The following is a 23,026-nucleotide window of genomic DNA, read 5'->3' as shown; positions in this document are numbered from 1 at the left end:
CACCTATAGAGCAAGCCCTAGCAGCTAAAATTGAAGAAAAATATGAATGGATCATTGATAGTGGATGTTCACATCATATGACTGGTGATAAAAGTAAATTCTTATCCTTTCAGGAATATAATGGAGGTCTAGTAAGATTTGGCAATGATAAAGCTTGCTTGATCAAATGAAAAGGAACTGTATCTTTGGATGGTAAGCACAATACTGGCAATGTTTTATATGTTGAAGGTTTGAAGCATAATATTTTGAGTGTTGGTCAATTAGTTGAAAATGGATTTCAGCTACAATTCAAGAATGGTAAATGTGAAATCATGAACAAAACTAGATTGGAGATTGCAACCGGTAATCAGACTAAAGGTAATATCTTTCATTTGAATAATAGTGATAAGATATGTTTGATTGCACATATTGATGAAAGTTGGTTATGGCATAAGAGACTTTTCTATGTAAATTTTGATTGCATTGTAAAGATCAGTTCAACTAAAGCAGTAAGGGATTTACCTAAGATTGTGAAACCTCATAATCCAATATGTAAGGAATGTCAAATGGGAAATCAAGTTAGAACAACTTTCAAGAGTGTTTATGAGAAATCCAATAATGTTCTTGATTTAATTCATATTGACTTGTGTGGTCCGGAAAGAACAAGAAGTCTACAGGAGGTAGACATTTTATGCTAATTATTGATGATTATTCTAGAATGTGTTGGGTTACTTTTCTCAGGGAGAAATCAAAAGCTTTTGGAAAATTTAAGTTATACAAGGCAATGGTAGAGAATGAAACCGGTAAGAAAATCAAATGTTTGAGATCTGATCAAGGAGGATAATTTACATCTAAGGAATTTAATACATTCTGTGAAGTGAATGGAATCAAAAGACAACTATAAGCACCCCAGACACCTCAGCAGAATGGAATTGTGGAAAGGAAGAACAAAACTATTCTAGAAGCAGCTAGAAGCATGATATTGGAAGCAAATCTACCTCGTGTACTGGAGAGAAGCAGTGAATACAACTATTTACACTTTCAACAGAGTTCACATCAAAGGTGAAACCAGTAAGACCCCTTATGAACTATGGTTTGGTAACACTCCTACTCTTAAATACTTCAGAATATTTGGAAGCAAATGCTATATTAGGAGAGATGAGTATGTTGGTAAATTTGATCCTAGAAGTAATGAAGGAATATTTCTTGGTTATTCTTCTAAGAGCAAGGCATAGAGATGTTCTAATAAAAGATTGCAGAAGATCATTGAAAGTGCTAATGTAAAGATAGATGAACACTTCAGAGGAAATTCAAGGTCAGTTGAGATCATCATAAATGAACCAATACATAGTGCACCGGTACAAAATGTGGATCCAATCACACCGACATCATCAGAGAATTCCACAGTGACTGAAGAACAACAAAATGTGAATAAACCCAGGTATGGAAGACTGAATCACTTAGAAAATCAAATAATTGGGAATAAGTATCAAGGTGTTATGACAAGAGGAAGACTGGAAAATGAAGATGTATGCTTAATTTCTCAAATTTAACCAACATCTATTATTGAAGCATGTCAAGATGAGCATTGGATAAAAGCAATGGAAGATGAATTAGAACAAATTGAAAAGAACAATACATGGACATTAGTTCCCCGACCTAAAGACAAAAATGTAATTGGAACTAAATTGGTATTCAAAGATAAACTTAATGAAGATGGTAAGGTAATCAAGAACAAAGAAAGATTAGTTTGTAAAGGATATTCACAAAGAAAGGGAATTGATTATAATGAAACCTTTGCACTGGTAGCTAGAATTGAGGCAGTTAGATTATTTCTTGCATTTTCAGCTCATAAGAACTATAAAGTATATTAGATGGATATAAAATGTACATTTCTAAATGGTGATCTTGAAGAGGAAGTCTACATTGAACAACCCGATCGCTTTTCATTGACAAATGTTAAAGATATGGTTTGTAGATTAACGAAAGCTTTGTATGGATTGAAGCAAGCTCCTAGATCTTGATATGCTAGATTGGACAAATATATTTGAAGCTTGGTTACACTAAAGGTAATGCTGACAACAACTTATATTTAAAAGTGACTAATCATGACATCTTTGTTATTGAAGTTTTTGTTGATGATATCATTTTTGGAGGAGAAGATGGATTGTGTAAGGACTTTGCTAACAAGATGCAAGAAGAATTTGAAATGTCTATAATTGGGGAGATAAAATTCTTTTTAGGATTGCAGATTTCACAAACTGATAGAGGTATATCCATATGTCAAACAAAATACTTGAAGGAACTACTGAAGAAATTTGGTATGGAAAACTCTAAACCTGTAAGTACTCCTATGACTACAACTGATAAATTGACATTGAAGGATGAATCAACTCCTGTTAATCTGACAAGATACAAATCTATGATAGGAGGTTTACTATATTTGACACAAACCAGACCTGATATAATCAATGTAGTATGTATTGTTTCAAGATTTCAGAGTAATCCTAAAGAAAATCATGAATCAACAGTAAAAAGGATTTTTCGGTATCTACAAGGCACAACAAATATTGGTTTATGGTATCATAAAGATGAAAATTTTGATTTATGTGCATACACCAATGCAAATTGGGTAGGAGATGTAGATGACAGGAAGAGTACCACTGGCAGAGAATTCTTTCTTAGTAACAGATTGATTTCATGGATAAGCAAGAAGCAGAGTTGTACATCATTATCAACAACAAAATCAGAATATGTTGTAGCAACAACTAATTGTACTCAGGTATTATGGATTAAACAAATGTTGAAGGACATAAAGGTAAAATTAAAAGAACCTATAATCATTTATTGTGATAATTCAACAATAATTGATATATCAAAGAATCTGGTATTTCACTCCAAGACTAAGCATGTTTCTATCAAATATAATTTTCTGAAAGAGAATGTTGAAGCAAAAGAAGTAAGATTGGTTTATGTGAATACTAAAGAGAAAATTGCAGATATCTTTACAAAGCCTTTGCTTAAGGAAACCTTTGAATATCTTAGAGAATAGCTTGGGGTAATACCGTCACCGATAGAGACTTAGATGATTGAAGATTGACATCAAACCGACAAAAACTAACAGAGAAACCTTTTTTCAGCTTTGATGGAGGAGAGCTACTTCTCAGGGGGAGTAGGTTGTTGTATGTTCTAGTATTTATTCTTAACTTCTTTGGCATTTGACGTCAAAGGGGGAGAGAGATCTATGGAAAAAAATTATTTGGAGAGATATTATTCATTGCGGGATAGATATATACTCTTTGTATTTTGGTTTTAATTTCTGGTATTGATCTATTCTGGAGATTATTGGTTTTTGGTTTTTGGCATTCTATTTTGGCACTTAGATGTTTTTCCATCTAGTGTTGCCATCAATGCCAAAGGGGGAGATTGTTGGCATTATGGATGTGTTGCATTAGTTTTGTCATTGATGTCAACACTTATCCTTCTAGAGGCCTATGGTTATATTGAACCGACACATTGTGTTCACCAGCAAGGTCAGTGACTTATGCACAGTCACCGATATATGCTCACTAGTTGGTTATATGGTTCACCAGCACTAATGATGACTTGTTATCATCCAGAGATCACTTGATTATGTTGAAGACATGGTTTAGATACATGGTTTTGGTGTTTTGGTTATTGGTTTAATTGGGTTGACATATTTGTTGTTACCGACAGATTGGTCTAGGATATGGATTGGTATACATTATCTATTCTAGATCAGCACATAACATTATGGAGATGATTTATTGATTGGATATTGTTGTAAATGTATTGAGCCGACATGATGCATTGCATCAAGACTTATTTGTAATTTGATTTAATTGTAATATTCTTAGTGAGCCGACCTACACATTTGGTCTTAGGTTTTGTATATATGTAAGATCTTATTTATGAGATAAACATAGGATAAGGTCAAGGTATGGTATTGTAACATGGTATGTGTGAATGTTGAAGATCATATGAGCAGACCATAGAGAAGGTTCAAGGAAGGTTTGAAGGTGTTTATCAGAGTTTAACTGGTACTGAATCCAACATTGGAGATGCTATTTTGAGCAGTACATTATTCTAGGATTTAACCATCCTATTGTAGTCATTGCGACTCCCATTTGATCAGTGTGCTCTAGGCAGTTGGCCTTTCTATATGTGCAGACCTCATTTGTATACACATACTATCTACAGTAGTATCATCTGATTGTGGGTAAGGTTTCCCACCATGGTTTTTCCCCTTATACGGTTTCCACGTCAAAATCTCTGTGTTATTTGTTTTGGATGTTGTTTCTCTTTCTGTTTTATGAATTAAGTTTCACCGGTATTGATATTAACTGCTAATTTGTCAATCGACATTAAGTTTGGTTTAGTGATATTAAGCATTAAGTTTGATTAAGTAATAATTGGGTTGAAATTCATTAACAACTGTTTCACCCCCCCCTCTTAGTTTCTCTTCCGGTTCCTAACATCCTTTACAAACCAATCTAGCATTGTTTCTTACAACATGACCATCCTCAATTAGTTTATTCCTAAAAACCCATTTAGCTCCAATAACATTCTTATTTTTAGGCTGGAGAACTAAAGACCAAGTCTCATTTTTCTCTATCTGATCTAATTTATCTTCCATAGCCTTTAACCAATGTTTATCCTTACAAGATTCAATAACAATTGCCAGTTCAACTTGAGAAATAAGACATACCTCTTCATTTGCCAGTTTTCTTCTTGTCATAACTCCCTTGTTCCTATCTCCAATAATTTGATCTTCACAATGATTTAATCTTACATACCTTGGTGTCTTCTGAACTTTAGGTTCACTGCTCTAATCATCAGTCATAGCTGAATTTTCTGATTGTGTCAATGTAACTATTTCAACTTCCTATACCGGTTGAGGCATTGTCGATTCAGTTATGATCATTTACACAGTCAATTCACTGTCATATGATATAGAATGATTTCTATACTATTCATCCACTTTCACATAGTCTTCAAAAATGAGAAGTGTGTGTCCCAACCCTTCTTAAGAGAATCAAGAATGGAGGTGAATCCATTCAAGAGACTTGCATAGTATTGAGTTGCCTCAAATTCTGTTGGATCTTCCTTCTACATGTTATATATACATTCAATCTTATGAAATAATAAGTTATCAAGTTGAGGACCTATGAAATTTTGGAGCTTAGTTGCTCACTTTATTATGTTGTCCCTTTCCTTCTCTAATTTCAAAATTTGATCCATAACTACCAAAGTTGGACCATCCAAAGAATTGGTTAGGTTTACAACCAGGTTATAAGAATTAGAAATTTGAATATGATATAGAATGATTTCTGTACTGTTCATCCACTTTCACATAGTCTTAAAAAATGAGATGTGCCCCAACCCTTCTTAAGAGAATCAAGAATGGAGGTGAATCCATACAAGAGACTTGCATAGTATTGAGTTGCCTCAGATTCTGTTGGATCCTCCTTCTACATGTTATATATGCATTCAATCTGATATATGATAATGTTATATCATATTATATATGATATAATATTTTTGAATGTTGTTGGAATGTGGAATTTTGCTTGACTTTAAAACAAAAGGCGAAAGAGATAGGTTATTCTTGATTCTCTTAAGAAGGGTCATATGATATAGAATGATTTCTGTATTGTTCATCCACTTTCACATAGTCTTCAAAAATGAGAAGTGTGTCCCAACCCTTCTTAAGAGAATCAAGAATGGAGGTGAATCCATTCAAGAGACTTGCATAGTATTGAGTTGCCTCATATTCTGTTGGATCCTCCTTCTACATGTTAAATATACATTCAATCTTATGAAATAATAAGTTATCAAGTTGAGGACCTATGAAATTTTGGAGCTTAGTTGCTCATTTTATTAAGTTGTCCCTTTCTTTAATCATATATAAATAATAAATTAAATCATATTCTTAAAGGTATTAGAAATTATTAGTATCACATAGATCAAACAAATATATGTTACAAATTAATCATATATAAACAATAAATCATCTCTTTGAGGTTTATATATGTACAATATGTTTGAATGCTGCTGGAACGTGGAATTTTGCTTGACTTTAAAACAAAAGGCAAAAGAGATAGGTTATTCTTGATTCTCTAAAGATGGGTCATATGATATAGAATGATTTCTGTACTGTTCATCCACTTTCACATAGTCTTAAAAAATGAGAAGTATGTGTCCCAACCCTTCTTAAGAGAATCAAGAATGGAGGGGAATCCATTCAAGAGACTTGCATAGTATTGAGTTGCCTCAGATTCCGTTGGATCCTCATTCTACATGTTATATATACATTCAATCTTATGAAATAATAAGTTATCAAGTTGAGAACCTATAATATATGATTATAACAAAGGATAACTTTGTCACATAGGTCAAACAAATATATGTTACAAATTAATCATATATAAACAATAAATCATCTCTTTGAGGTTTATATATGTATAATATGTTTGAATGTTGTTGGAATGTGGAATTTTGCTTGACTTTAAAACAAAAGGCAAAAGAGATAGGTTATTCTTGATTCTCTTAAGAAGGGTCATATGATATAGAATGATTTCTGTACTGTTCATCCACTTTCACATAGTCTTCAAAAATGAGATGTATGTGTCCCAACCCTTCTTAAGAGAATCAAGAATGGAGGTGAATCCATTCAAGAGACTTGCATAGTATTGAGTTTCCTCAGATTCTATTGGATCCTCCTTCTACATGTTATATATACACTCAATCTTATGAAATGATAAGTTATCAAGTTGAGGACCTATGAAATTTTGGAGCTTAGTTGCTCACTTTATTATGTTGTCCATTTCCTTCTGTAATTTCAAAATTTGATCCATAACTGCCAAAGTTGGACCATCCAAAGAACTGGTTAGGTTTACAACTAGGTTATAAGCATTAAGTTTGATTAAGTAATAATTGGGTTGAAATTCATTGACAACTAATTCACCCCCCCCTCTTAGTTTCTCTTCCGGTTCCTAACATCCTTTACAAACCAATCTAGCCTTGTTTCTTACAACATGACCATCCTCATTCAGTTTATTCCTAAAAACCCATTTAGTTCCAGTAACATTCTTATTTTTAGGCTGGGGAACTAAAGACCAAGTCTCATTTTTCTCTATCTGATCTAATTCATCTTCCATAGCCTTTAACCAATGTTTATCCTTACAAGCTTCAATAACAATTACCGGTTCAACTTGATAAATAAGACATACCTCTTCATTTGCCAGTTTTCTTCTTGTCATAACTGCCTTGTTCCTATCTCCAATAATTTGATCTTCAGAATGGTTTAATCTTACATACCTTGGTATCTTTTGAACTTCAGGTCCATTGCTCTGATCATTAGTCACAGTTGAATTTTTTGATTGTGTCGATGTAACTGTTTCAACTTCCTATACCAGTTGAGGCATTGCCAGTTCAGTTATGATCATTTCCACTGTCAATTCATTGTCATATGATATAGAATGATTTCTATACTATTCATCCACTTTCACATTAGCACTTTCCACAATTTTCTACAATCTTTTACTATAACATCTATATGCTTTTCTTTGAATTGAGTACCCAAGAAATATCCCTTCAATTGAATCATCTCTTTTGATATAGCATTTACTTCCAAAAATTTTGAAATACTTAACAGTAGGTGTATGTCCAAACCATAATTCATAAGGGGTCTTACCGGTTTCACCTTTGATATGAACTCTATTGAATGTGTAGACTATTGTACTCATTGCTTCTCTCCACTACATATGAGGCAATTTGGCTTCCATCATCATAGATCTTGTTGCATCCAAAATGGTTCTATTCTTTCTTTCAACTACTCCATTTTGTTGAGGAGTCCTAGGTCTAGATAGTTGTCTCCTGATTCCATTTGTCTCACAATAACTGTTAAATTCATGAGAAGTGAACTCACTGCAATGATTTTATCTTAGACATTTGATTTTCAATCCAGTTTTTGTTTCAACCTTTTCTTTAAAGATCTTGAATTTCTCAAAAAATTCAGACTTCTCCCTTAGAAAAGTCACCCACATCATTCTAGAATATTCATCAATAATCAACATATAATACCTATCACCTTGAAGGCTTCTAGTCCTTGTTGGACCACATAAGTCAGTGTGAATCAAATCAAGTACATCATTAGATTTATCATGTATTCTCTTAAAAGAACTTCTAACTTGCTTTCCCAATTGACATTACTTACATACCGGATTATGAGGCTTCATAATCTTAGGTATATCTCTAACTGCCTTAGTTGAACTGATCTTAACAATATAATCAAAATTAACATGACACAACCTCTTATGCCATAACCAACTCTCATCAATATGATCAATCAAACATGTCTTGTTACTAGTGTTCAAGTGAAAGATATTACCTCCAGTTTGAATACTAGTCACAATCTCCAAACCAGTCTTGTTAGTGATTTTGTATTTTCTATCTTTAAACTAAAGTTGGAAACCCTTATCAACCAATTGACCAACACTCAAAAGATTATGCTTTAAACCTTCTACATAATTGACATTATCAGTATTATGCTTACCATCCAGAGAAATAATACCTCTACCTCTGATCATACATGCTTTGTCATCTCCAAATCTGACTTGATGGCCATTGTATTCTTGCAGGGACAAAAATTTCTCTTTATCTCTAGTCATATGATGTGAGCATCCACTATCAATTACCCATTCATCCTTATCTTCAACTTTTGCTTCCAAGGCCTTTTCTTCATTTTTGATAGCCAGTTCTGGTTCATCTTCCTTCAAAGCATAGAACACCCATTCCTTTCCATTGCTGGATCCACTAGCAGAGTCTTCTATCGGTTCATCTCCAAAATCATAAGTTACTCCTTCCTCATCTTCTATGTAGCATTGTTTACTTTTCTTGAATCTATCTTTTTTGGTTAGGCTTAAAAGATTTCTTAACTCTTTCTTCAAACCTTGCATTCCTTTTAGGACATCTAGATGCAAAATGACCAATCTTACTACATGCAAAACATTTAAAAGGTGCTTTTCCTTCATACTTACTTCCAGTTGGTCCTTTAGGTACTCTTCTACCAAATAAGGCTTCCAGTTGCTCAAGTTCTTCTTCTTCTTTCCTCATGTCTTCCAGTTCTTTTGCATATAGGGATTTCCAATCACTTTTGTCAGTAGATGATGATGATGATTGTTGTCTTCAAAATCTGATTCCCTTTAACATCCTTAGAATAATATGATTAAACTCAGTGCAGAAGAGACATCAAAGATAAGGAAATTCTCAAGACAACATATGACAAGGTTTGATTGAACCTCCTACACTTCAGACTTACTCAGAGCCCAGGTGGGTATACCTTTGTGAATTGAATTCACACTTTCAAACATAAACCCATAGCAAACCAGTCCAGAAAACCAATGGATCTATTCACCTTGAAATCAACTGAAATCAAAGAATAGAAACTATACTTAAATTCAACATTTCAATCAACAAAACATGCAATAAACCACTTCAATCAATACCAATGCCTTATCCAAGGTCACAGAGTCATCTAAACTCAGATAATACTCCTCAAACAAACCATCTTTATGTGTCTCATTGGCTTGGTTTCTATTAGTCTTGTATATGCCTGACACCTACAAGAATTTATGCATTCCAAATTAAGCTATGATCATCAAAATTCAAAGTCTCTTCCAAAGAGTTTACTGGTATGAGTGATCCCCACATCTTTATATTCCCTCCTAAAGAGAAAAGCTAATGGACACTTCTACTAAAATTGCTTTGCAATTCCATTCAAATAGAACAACCCTGGATTATTCAGATTGAAAATAGTAAACAAATTTGTAAACACACTTGAAGACAACAAAAAGCTTTACTCAAAACTGATTGTCTGTATATTGATATTTAGTTCAAGAAATGTTACAAGACATTTTGAGTATTCTCCATTAGACTTCAAAAAGCTCAGATAAATTTCTGCAGCATTTTCTTACAATTCTTTGCAATCTCTTTTCCTCTAGTCCTGATATCCATTTATAACAACATGGATGCACAAAGCTTCAGACTTATCAAGGAGAGTTTGTTACAATCATTTCTTTCAAAATAAAGAGGTTACAAGCTTTTCACAAAAATAGTTACAAGCTCTTTTCGGCCTTTGTAGTTTCTTCAACAAGTTGTTCAGTTGCAACCTCTTCTACCTTTTCAGGGGTGCTCTCCAACTGTTCCGGATCATGGTTGGCATATTTAGTTGTCCACTCACCATACACCTCTTCTGTCGGCCATGAGAAATTAATCACTTTATCCTTGGTCTTAGTCAACCTTTTCCAAAAATTTCTCATTTTGTTGACTTTTGAATTGAGAAAACCATAATGTGACTTAATTTTCTCTATCTCTTGTATTGTCAAAACAAAGAAAGAAGCATCATCTAGATTGATAATTCCTTTAACTCTTGCTGACGATTTAGCTTCTATCTCCTTAAGCGACATTTGTTTGTCCATTAATTGATCCAAGCTAGCAAAAACTCCTAGGAGCAACTCAAAAACTTGATCAGTGTACTCCTTTTTGCACAAACTAACCTTCCTATCCACATTATCCACCTTTGCTTCTAATTGTACTAAGACTTTAGCGACATCATAAGTGGATTTGATGATGGGATTGGCCCTTGCTTCATCCCAGGATACACACATAAATGCTAAATCTTGCTCCCTAGGCCTCCATTTGTCAAAAATAGGTGTCAAAATGGCCTTGTCTCTCCTGAGCTCATTCCATATATCCATAATTTTACCTACATTGTTGTAGAGCAATGAGGCATTTATTGTATCTGCAAAACTATAAATTGTAGCCCTTACTCTCTCCTCATACTTTGCATATAAGGCCTAAGCCACTTTCAAGTTTTCTAATTCTTGAGGAGTAATTTCAACCATTTGAGAACTAGAGGGTACTGGAGATGGTGGAAACTCAATGATAGGGCTAGTAGGTGGAGGTCTTGCAGGAGAAGAGGAGATCATCAGTGTTGAAGACTCACCTTGATGGTATTGTCTAGTCAACTAGCTCTACAACTTGGCAATGATGCTATCCTTACCTCTTACCTCCTCCTTGGCATTGTTATAGGCCTTCAAAACTGTTTCCAACTTAACTTGGAGGGCCTCTTTCTCTTTAGCTTCCTTCTCTACTAATACAACACTAAATTTTGTACTCTCTAACACAGTGCTAGCAGCCTCCACTACACCTGTACTCTGCACTCTCTTCACCATCATCCCACCAAGGTAACTTGACCCTGGGGTGTCTTTTCTTTTCTTACTCTCATTTCTCTTGAGAGACCACATGACGAGTGCAGCATTATCCTTATTGAAAGTAATCCCCTCCATGGGTTTAGTCTCTTTTCTCATTGCATCTAGTACGAGGGCATCTGCTATATCCCATTCGGGTAAAATAAGCACTCCAGCTTCTGCTACCATATCTCTTCCCTGCTCAGGGGTAATGGTTTTGAATTCTTCCATCATCTCTTGATTTATTTCCTCTTCTACCAGGGCTGGATCTTTATTGGGCTACTCAGCCTTTCTCTTTTCACATCTAGCATTATATTTATCTATGTGTTGTTTCCATATAAACTACATAAATGCTTCTGATGTGACAAAATTGTTATCATCTAAGAAGGCATTACTTGCCTACTTTATCTTAGGATCCCACTCCTGGCCTTTGAGTTCAGTGGTAATGATATCCATTTCAGCAACAATGGGTTCTTCTGCCATTCCTTCCTCCACTTCATCGTAAGTGTAGGCAATTTCCCCTAGGCCACCTAACTGTAGGAGTTGCTCAGCTACTGCTTGCTCATTTCCTATATGGATAGGGGATTGGGATGGGGAATACAAAGGTGTATCTGATTGTACTTTTTTCCCCACACTTTGCTTCCTTGGGCTTTCTTGGATGTCAATGACATCTTGTATCTTCCTCTTTCCTTTGGAGGTAGAGGGCTCCCCTGTTGTAGGTCTCAGCACACTATAACTAGATGTCTTATGCAGTGTATAATCACCAGGAGGGATTGCTTTGCTGGAAGCTGAAATACTTAGGATCATTCTTGCCTTCTCAGGGTTGCTTTTGATTACAGCTTCCCTCTTCTCCTTCAGGGTCTGCATGACATCTTCAAAACAAACAATCAAAAACTTTATTTTCTCCTCCAAAGGGAAAAAGATAGACAATGGGTCATAGCTGGCATCAAACTGATGCAAAATATCCAAGGATTTCTTATAAGCCACCCACTTCTCTTTCCTTAGCTCCTGCTCATCTAGATCAAACTCATTTCTGATGAGGTCTTCAGGAAACTGGAATTGATGAGGCCTACCTCTGCATGCTACCTTCTTTGTAAACATATCATTGAATAAGTCTTCTGGATCAGCACACCTGGACACTGCAGTGGACAAATGATAAGGCTTGAGGAAATCCTCAAAGCAATTCCAGCCTCCTTTTGTTATTACAAATTGGTGAGCTATGGTAGCTGCAGGGAAAATAGTCCCTTTACCCCTGCCTGTCAACTCTGCCTCTTGTAAGCCACCAATTTGTCTAAGGATCTCTGTGATTCCCACTTTGAGAGGGACCTAGTAAGGTAGACAAAATGGGGTACCTCTGAAACCAAACACTCTGAAAACTGTGGAGATTGGATACAAGTAAATGTCACCCCAGTTATGGACAATTTTTATGTTCTTTGCAAATTCTTTTGGTCTTATGAATTCTAGAAGAATTTTGGTGATTCTTGGGTTCTCAGAGTAGAGGAGAGTCCTTATCTTGGATGCAAAATATTTATCAAACTTCAAAAAACTGGCATCCTCTCTATCCCATGACAACACAGTACTCCATAATTGTACTGGCATTTTTTCTCCTTCTTTCTCCTTAGCAAGGTCCAGTCCACTGGCAAAGTAATCACCACCTTTGAAGAGAAAAAGATGCATCAGAAGTGAGTACCATCCAAGAGTCCTATCCACCTTTCCATTCTTGATTCCTATTAACCCTCCATGAATAGCATCAGCAATAAAAGAGGCATAATCAAATGTAATTGCAAGAGAAGGATTCAAAATCTGAGCAATCATTAACAGGTAATGATTTGGCATATTTGCTTCAACATCTTCTCCCAAAACTTGGCAAAGTGCCCAATACATTCCTTTAGCCCTCAAGGTGAACATACTTAATGAAAAGGGCTCTTGTGTGTTGTGTCCTACAACTGTTAACCCTCCTATCTTCACAAAAGACTCCTTAAGAGGCCCGTTCCTAAGATGACTCCTCTGTGCACCGTAAATTTGTGCTAATGATGTGAAATTTATAGGTTCTAGAAAATTGGTGAACTCATTAAGCCCAAAAGCTTTCCTCAATTCTTCAACATTAATCTCAACAAAGGTTTTCCCATTTATATCCCGAATGCTTCTTGTGACTGGATCATAGTTGAGCGCAATTTGGGTCAATAGATCTATGTCCATAAATACCCCTGGGACTACTAATTTCCCGACATCTAATTCCCAGATACTGTTTTGCAGGGCAGGAGAATTTCTCATTCCGAATCCAATTTTAAACAACCCCAACCCAGACAATCCAACCTGTGGGTCTCTCAACCAGTTACCCTTGTCATATGGTCCTTCTCCTATCTTTAAACGGGGAGCCTTGGGCACTAATTCTTTTGCCTTTGATGCCAGATTAGTTGACAACGTCAACTATTCTAAAAAATCATCACAGACAGTCATTTCTCAATAGTTAACTTTGCCAGAAAATTCTCTTTTAGGAGCCATTTTGAAAATGTAAGAAATTAATACCACTCTTAAACAATTCTGTGACGAATCAATTATCTTATCTAAAACACTACTCAAGAATACGAGAGAACCTGTTCTTCACTTGAAGGAATTTGCTCTGCAACTGAACCGACTTGCTCTGTACCTAAAGAAAATAACTCTGCATCCGCTCTTCTGCAAAATTCTTTAAAAGATATCTTCACCCGGTTGATAGGAAATCAAATATTGTACTCAGGGCCTTAACTACAACATTGATTCTACATGCTTCGGCCATCCCTTCAAAATTGAATTCATATGAGAATTCATATTTTTCGCTCCAACGGGTCACAATGTTCTTGCAAGTGTTTCATTTTTCTCTTTCGCAACTTCGCGAAGCATAACTATCGGGCAACTTGGTCCTGTGAAATAGCGCCGACCGTCCAATCAAAAAAAACTTGATCGAGCGTTATATTAACTAACTACTTTGGCTCCGTGCTGGGTCCCGCTTCTTTATTGGCTATATGATACCATGTGGTGCCCAACCATTGGCCTTGAAATTTCCTTTGCATTTGACTTAATGCTGGCCGCGTGTCTTTCCTTTATACCATCGGTTCCACCTTGGTTGGCCCACACTTTCTTCTTAGACCACGTGTCGCTAGACACGTGGATGGGTCTCATTCACTCTCGCTATTTCGCAGGGTATAAAAAATGAGCATCTTACCCTTGTCAAATAGCGCGGGCCGTCGGATCATCTTGTAAGTTGATCGACATTTAATCATTTGGAAAGGCTTTTGGGAGGGGTGGGCCCACTGACTCACTGTGAACACATGGCATCCAGTCACCTTCAGAGCTGACTTGTCACTTTTTCATTTGCCAAGAGAAAACCATGAGGCCCCAACAAACTCTTAATAGCTATATCCTCCAGGGCCGCCATCATGACATGTGGACGACTCTCATTCACTCTCGCTATTTCATGGGGTATAAAGAATGAGCATCTTACCCTTACAAAATTGCGTGGGCTGTCGGATCATCTTTTAAGTTGATCAGCATTTAATCATCTGAAAAGGCTTTTGGGAGGGGTGGGCCCGTTGACTCACTGTGAACACCTGGCGTCCAGTCACCTTCGGAGCTGACTTGTCACTTTTTCATTTGCCGAGAGAAAGCCACTAGGCTCCAGTAAATTATTGATAGTTGTACCCACCAGGCCATCTCCTAACTGTGACCTGACTCACCTCTGGGGCCCACCTTTTAGCCTTTAATCCTGACCCACTGACTATTGTAACTTACGCTGCGTGCCGCCATTTTACTTGCTATCATCAACCAGCTGGACCGTCTATGTGGCATACTATGTCATTTTCCCAACTTCGCTGGTTTTAAATCACGCGCAACTTTGCCTAGTGAAATAACGCGAGCTGTGGATCCACCTGCGAGATGCACACCAATTACTGGGCCCGACAACTTTAGGAGAAAAACATATGAGGCATAAATTTTTTGATTAATTAACATGACTGCCTAGGCAAACAACAAGGGGGAACACTTCCTACGACCCCATGACCCATTACTTAAGTGAATAAAGTAACAAAAGATTAGAAACCAGAGGGTTTAAAATAAACACAAGAGGATCTAAAATCAAAAACCCTTAAACCCTTGTGGTATAGAACAAAGCTGAAGCATTTGAAACTGCACCCTATTCAAAATTTCAACAAACCATAGCCAATCATGGGAGAAGAAAATCCCATTTTTAATTAGTGATAACAGCGGCTCTAACTAGGGATGGTTGATCGCAAGGTCAACACAAGAAAACACAGAAACTCTGGAGAAACAGACCAAAACACAGACCAAAACAAAAAGGCAGGAAAGGAACAAAATATGTACAAACAAAGGACCCACCGCACATGGACATTAAGAGAAATAATGCTTCAGGAATTGTCCATGCACTGGAAATTCCTGCATTTCATCATCCATATTCTTCAAGAAATATGAATCCTTACCATTTAAGTCACAAACCACAAAAGGGCCAATCCATAGTGATTCAAATTTCTTATGCTTTCCCTTATCCTGTCCTTTTGCATTCCACTAAAGAACCGTGTCATCAATTTGAAACTTCCTTAGTGATGTCCTTTTATCAAAAAGATACTTTGACTGCAACTAGATCTTCTGATTTTTCTTATGGGCAGAAGTCCTAAGCTCCTCCATTTCTACAATTTGGATCATTCTGTTTTCCATTGGTTCAGATACCTCCATGTCCTCATTTTGCAAAAACTTATACACTGGAAGAAGGTTATTTACCGACAATCTGGCTTGGGCACCATAAACTAATTCAAAAGGTGACATTCCAATGTATTTCTTAACTATTATTCTATCTGCCCACAGAGGTAACTTCAACTTTTGATCCCAAGATCTTTTATTCTCTTCTAGGATTTTCTTGATGATATTCAACAGGCTTTTATTGCTTGATTCTGCTTGTCCATTCCCCTGAGGGTGATAAGGCGAAGAGTATGACATGAGTATACCGTGACTAGTACAAAAGCCTACAAATTCTTCTGATCTGAAACACATGGCATTATCCATCACCAATTTTGCAGGTGTTCCAAATCTAGTTACAATATTATCCATCAAGAAATCAATGACAACTTTACTAGTAGCTCTTCTTGTAGGGATGGCTTCTATCCATTTGGTGAAATAATCAATGGCCACTATGATCCATCCATGACCTCTCCCTGACTTCTCAACAATTTCTCCAATAAAATCAATGCCCCACTAGACAAAAGGAGCTTCTACAAAGACTGGATTTAGGGGTAAGGCTCCTTCATACTTGAGCTTGGATGAGAATCTCTGACATGGGTCACATCTCCGAACATATGCATGGGTATCTTTAAATAAGGTGGGCCAATAATACCCAGCTTGGATTATCTTACCAGCAGTAGTCTTAGCAGAATAGTGACCTCCACATACTCCATCATGCATTTTAGTCAACACCTATTTAGCTTGAAATTCATCCAAACACATTAGTAACTCTCCATCTCTTTTCCTCCAAAAAAGATCACCCTGAATGAGCACATATTTTTGGGACTTGAGTTTTAGAGTTCTTTTCTGATTGTATGTCATTTCTTCTGGGAGTGTATCACCTCTCAAAATTTGGATTATCTCTGTGTACCAGGGTTGCCTCTCAATACTAGTGACCAAAGCATCTCTAACCTCAACATTGTGTATTTCTACATTCATGAGATTCGACTCAATCATGAGCTTAGCCAAACCTAAACCTCTCACCAATTTGGTGATCTTTATCTCCAATTTGAATTCTTGAATTCTATTAATCCATCTACATCTCTTCCTAGTAACCTCAGACTTAGACAAAATATCTTTAACTGCAGCATGTGGGACATAGGCAATGATGTTTGCATTCACTAAATATAGCTTAAAAGCCTTAACAGCTTTAACTAGGGCATAAGCTTGTTTCTCCATGGTTTCATATTTTAGTTCTACCACCTGCAAAGACTTACTGTAGAAGGCTATGAGATGTTCATATCCTTAATTGTCCTTTTGTAGTAATACTGCAGCCACCGTATGATATGAAGCAAAAGAAAATAGAGAAAAAGGCTTACTATAATTAGGAGATTTCAACACTGGTGCCTCCTGGATTGCCTTCTTAATCTCAGCAAAAGCTTTTGAAGCTTCTTGATCCCAATAAAATTTTGTATCTTTCTTAAGCAATTTGATGATAGGCTTCACTATCTCTGTGAAGTTTGCAATGAATCTCCTAACAAAATTTACTTTACCTAAGAAAGATTGGATACCTTTCACATTTTTAGGTTCAGACACCTTATTGATTGCTTCAATTCTCTCAGGGTCTATCCTTACCCCCTCCTTAGATACTATGTGTCCCAGTAGCTTTCCCTCAGTGACCCCAAAATGACATTTCTTGGGATTTAGTGATACACCAAATTCCAAGGCTTTATTGAACACCTTCTCTAGATGTCCACAATGATCATCAACTTTCTTAGAGAAACAAGTTAGATCATCTTGATAAACCACCATGATGATGTTTATGAATTCTTTGAAAGCTACATCCATAGCTCTCTGAAATGTAGCTCCTGCATTTTTTAATCCAAATGACATTCTCACATATACATAGGTTCCCCATGAAGTAGTGAAAGCTATCTTAAACTGTTCAGACTCCTTTACCAACACTTGATTATATCCTGAGAAACCATCCATCATGGATAAAAGATCACATCCTGTCACTCTTTGTAGCATGGCTTCCATATTTGGGGATGAGTAGTTATCTTTCAAGGAAGCAACATTTAGATTCCTGAAATCTACACACAATCTGATGTCTCCATTCTTCTTCCTCATTGGGACCAAATTGGAGACCCATGAAGAATTCCTTATTGGTTTGATAATCCCCCCTTCTCTCAATTTGGTCAACTCTTGTTGCATTTTAGTTTCTAACAAGGGATTGATAGGCCTCTGTTTCTGTCTGAAAGGCTTAGCATCTGGAAGTAAAGGAACTTCATGCTGAAAAAGATCTTGTCTATATGCCTTTAGGTCCTCATAAGACCAAGCAAAGACATGCTTATACCTTTTCAATAAATTAATAAGGTTAGTCCTGACATGAGGGGGTGGCTTCTTTCCAATATATACCAATTGAGGGGATGATTCTGTCCCCAGGTTTACCTCCTCTAATTCTTCCAACTTGGTGGTAGACTACTGATGTAAGTGACTATCATTATAACTGAACATGCTCTCCATCTCTACCAGCCCTTTAGGTATCTCATTGGTTACCAACTGGACCACATCATTTCCAAACACTGTCTCTCTATTGTCTACCACTTCCACCAATGCATTACAATCAATCTTTTGTCCATCAAAATCATCAACACATTGGATAAACCTAAGAATGTCTTCATCATCAGCAAAAACTTGCCAATTGTACACATTATCAGGAATAGCAGGCCTAGATTTTATTTCCACAGTGGAAATACTGGTTAGCATTGCATCATCATTTTTCAAAGCAACATTAGCTAGGAAATCTACCATAATATTTTTTGCTCGCTCTATCCAATTAATAGAAAATGCATCAAAATGCTCAATAACATCCCAAACAGCATGCTTATATTGCCTTAATCTATCATTCTTGTATGCATATTTAGATCTCAGCTGAGAAACAACCAATTCTGAATCCCCCATTACTTTCAATAGTTGGATTCCATGCCTTTTTGCAACCTCAAGTCCTAGTAACAGGGCTTCATACTCTGCAGTATTATTTGTGCACTGGAATGCCAATAAAAATGAGTATTTAAAAGTTATACCTGATGGGGACACAAAAAGAACCCCTGCTCCAGATCCTTCTTTGGAGCAAGCTCCATCAAAATACATCTGCCACAACCCATACTGTTGTGCTTGTAGCTCAACCACAATAGGGTCAGTATTCTTCAATTGAGGTGAAATTGGTTGAAGTCTAAAGTTATCCAAATCTACATCGATCATACAATTAAGCATACTAGGGTCTACATTTTCAATTACCCTAGGAGCTCATGGCTCTCTGTATAATTTGACCTGATTTCCACTAATAGGAATGGTAGCATAAGATAAGTCCAGTTGAACATTTCCCCCTACTGCTTCTGCCCACTGCCTGGAAAGTAACATACCATAGTGGGGTTTAGTGTCAGTAATAATAACATCCATTTTGTAAGTGGCTTCAGGGAATGTTGCTATTTTTACTTCTACATCTTTCATTGTACCTATCACAAGTACTTCTCTATTATCCATGGCATAGCATTTCCCATACATAGTGGTTACTGATAACCCTAATTCTTTCATAACACCATAGGGCATTACATTAGCAGTGGCTCCTGAATCTATCATGCAGTTTTTAATCAACCAGTTATTGACTAACAAGGTAACATAGAAGGGATCTACCTGAGAAGGCTCCTGAGTGATAGTGGTTCCAACATAAACCTCTGGGGTTTGGAACTCTTGATCCTTTCCAACTTTAGCTAAACCAGTGGGTAATACTGTGTCACTATCAAATATACTAGAGAATAAAGACAAAGCTGCATCCTTACGTTCTTTAATCTTTAGCAATTTTACTAATGGAATAGTGACCTTCATTTGAGTTGAAGCTTGGGCCATATCAAATGTAGAACTATTGCATTTTTCAGTATTAACCCTAACTTTTTCTATTTTGAATTGACTTGCCCTTTTCACTGTCTCTGCTCCTTGTACATCACCAACATATTTATCATCTTTGCCTTTATGTACATCCTTAACTTGTTCCCCCTTTTCTTGACTGACCTTAGGAACAGTAGTAGCACTACTTGATGCCCCCCTTTTTGTAACTTCTTTTACAAACATAGAACCCGACTCACCCTGATCAGTGTCTCTCTTAGTGCTTCTCAGATTATAGTTATGTTTTACTTTGGCAATTGCAGCCTTAGTGAGATTTCTAACTTCTTCCTCACTAGCCCTCCTAAGATGAACCTCTTCATCTTCAATTGTTACCACATTCAATGTAGGATGCTAACCTAAGGCTAACTGTCCTTGCACTAGCTTTTCACTATCCAGCACATCACTGTATTCACTTTGCATGGATTCCTCATCACTTTCTACGATGGTTTCAAACATATTAATGTCAGGCTCTACTTCTGGTCTCATAGATTCTTCAAGAGCTTGAGCCACTGCACACTGATGAGGACAATGTGGTCCATCACAATCAATACACCAAGGAGTATTTTCTATATTGTGAACAGTTTTCCCTTTCAAAGGATCTGGTGTGTCTTGACTTTGAGTAATTTTGGGCTTCTCAATTTGGGGTTTACCATCCTTCCAATTGGTATTATATGGCATATCATGTAATCTAGGCGGTCTATCTTGCCAGTTATAATGAGGTTTATCATTTTTGTTAACCTTGGCAGTCAAATCTTTCATAGCAATAACCAATTTCTCTATTTTATCATGCTCTTTAGCAACTTTATTAGGTTGCTATTTAGTTTCTTGCCATAATCTACCATCTGTCCTTCTTCGTAATTTTCTAGATGCTTTTCTGTTACTTTCTATATTTATGGCAATTCTAAAAGCATCTCTCAAGTTATGGGGATTTTTATCTCTCGAGATATAGGCCATTTTGGAATCAAATGCATTGTAATATGTATTAAGACGCATGTTATCATCTAGCCTCATCACTTGATACAATCTGTGCATGGCTTTCTGGAATATGGCATTGAAATCAGTGACCATTTCATTTTCAGATTTTCTAATATTGTTGAACTCATTTAGGATGAAACTCACATTAATCTTGTCACCATATTGCTCTTGAAAGCAATTTTTAAAATCTTCCCATGAACCTATGCTATTGACTGGAAGACCTCTATACCAATCTCTTGCATCATCAACCAGGGATTGAACAAACAATTTCATAATAACATCTTCATCTACTATCTCATAATCGTTTATTAGATCCCCAAAATATTTCAGATGTTCCTCAGCACTAATTGCATTGTTCCTAGCAAATTTATGGAGTCTGTCTCTTAACTCAGTGGGAACATGATTTGGATATCCCGAGATCCCATCAAAGAACAATTGTCTATATTTTTCTAGATTGATTGGTCTTCTTTGAAAAGGGGTAATAGAACTATTATTTCCCATGGTCATTTTAGCTTTTGGGATTGGAGATTGAGGTGCTTGGGTGTACTGTTTATTCACAGGTATTTGGCTTATGGAGGCAATATTAGCTTGTACTGCAGGTTGAGTATTAACCTGAGGAAAAGAAATGTGTTGGGGATTACTTGCTAAGATCTTCTGATGGGAATGTAATAGGGGGAGCCTTTAAGTAATTAATCTTTCTTTTTACTTCCTAATTCGCTACTTCTAAATCAGCCTTTTCCAGTTCCATTTGGAGATCTTCCTTTTCCTTCCTCATCCTTTCCATCTCTCTCTCATGTGCTAGAATCCTATGAGAGATCTCTTCTGTAGTTTTAGATTCTATTCCATCATCTACCCATTTCTATTTTCCTTTATCTAGATTGGCTTTAGGAAACTGGGAGTCATTAAATACTTCCCTAGTTGGCTGGGCTACTCACTTACAAGCTTGTTTAGTTTTGGGGATTAGAATTTCTCTAATCACAGGGCCTTCCTCATCAGTTTTTTCTTTCTCTTTAGCAAGTACTTCAAGATAAGCTATTTGTCTAAGAAGCCTATCTCTTTCCATTAGTTTGGCTTTAACTTCCTTCTCCTTATTTGCCTCCTTTTGGGCTCTTAGGGATATTAAATGATGGACTCTTCTATTTAAATCTTCAATCTCTTGAGACACTTTATCCTCATCAGGGAATTTTTCTTCAGAATCTGATGCATTAACTTGATCTATGTCAATTAGACTAATGTTCCCATCAATTGTCCTAGGAACAGAGTGCCTAATTGCATTTGAACTGGTTCTATATTTTGTAGAAACACTAACATGAGATAGTTCTTGATTTAAAATAGGTGCATCATGAATATTTCCAAACAATCTCGAATGGAAACCTAAAATATCATGCTCTGAACCTCTGGAGGATGAATTAGACTTTGCATAAATAGGTCGATCAGGCATCTTACCAGTACTATTGTTTTTCTACACCCAAGCAGCATTTGATGGCTCATGCAACACAGATCTCTTCTGGCCTCTTCATGATTGTTTTGGCAGACCTTCTTGCAAAGTTTCACGAGGATGTTTCTTCATGAATGATCTTGTGTTTTTTTCTCCTTGCATCTCGCTTGTCTTCCTTTTAGAAAAATTTGTATCTCACAAGGACTGGTTCAAAAGTAATAGAGTTGCCACGGACAAAACTATGGGAATTATGAAAACAAGCAGTCTTATCCACAAACACACAACAATTTTCTTTACAAGCTTCAACATAGATCTATGTTTATATCTTTATTGTAACTCTCCCCAGCAAAGTCGCCACTTTTGTTGTCTTCAAAATCTGATTCCCTTTAACATCCTTAAAATAATATGATTAAACTCGGTGCAGAGGAGACATCAAAGATAAGGAAATTATCAAGACAACATATGACAAGGTTTGATTGAACCTCCTACACTTCGGACTTACTCAGAGCCCAGGTGGATATACCTTTGTGAATTGAATTCACACTTTCAAACATAAACCCACAACAAACCAGTCCAGAAAACTAGTGGATCTATTCACCTTGAAATCAATTGAAAACAAAGAATGGAAACTATACTTAAATTCAGCATTTCGATCAACAAAACATGCAATAAACCACTTCAATCAATACCAGTGCCTTATCCAAGG

The sequence above is a fragment of the Cryptomeria japonica genome, chromosome 7 (assembly GCF_030272615.1).
Source record: "Cryptomeria japonica chromosome 7, Sugi_1.0, whole genome shotgun sequence".
In the NCBI taxonomy this organism is placed as follows: domain Eukaryota; kingdom Viridiplantae; phylum Streptophyta; class Pinopsida; order Cupressales; family Cupressaceae; genus Cryptomeria; species Cryptomeria japonica.
The sequence above is the reverse complement of the archived record's forward strand: the minus strand, read 5'-3'. Positions refer to the sequence as shown.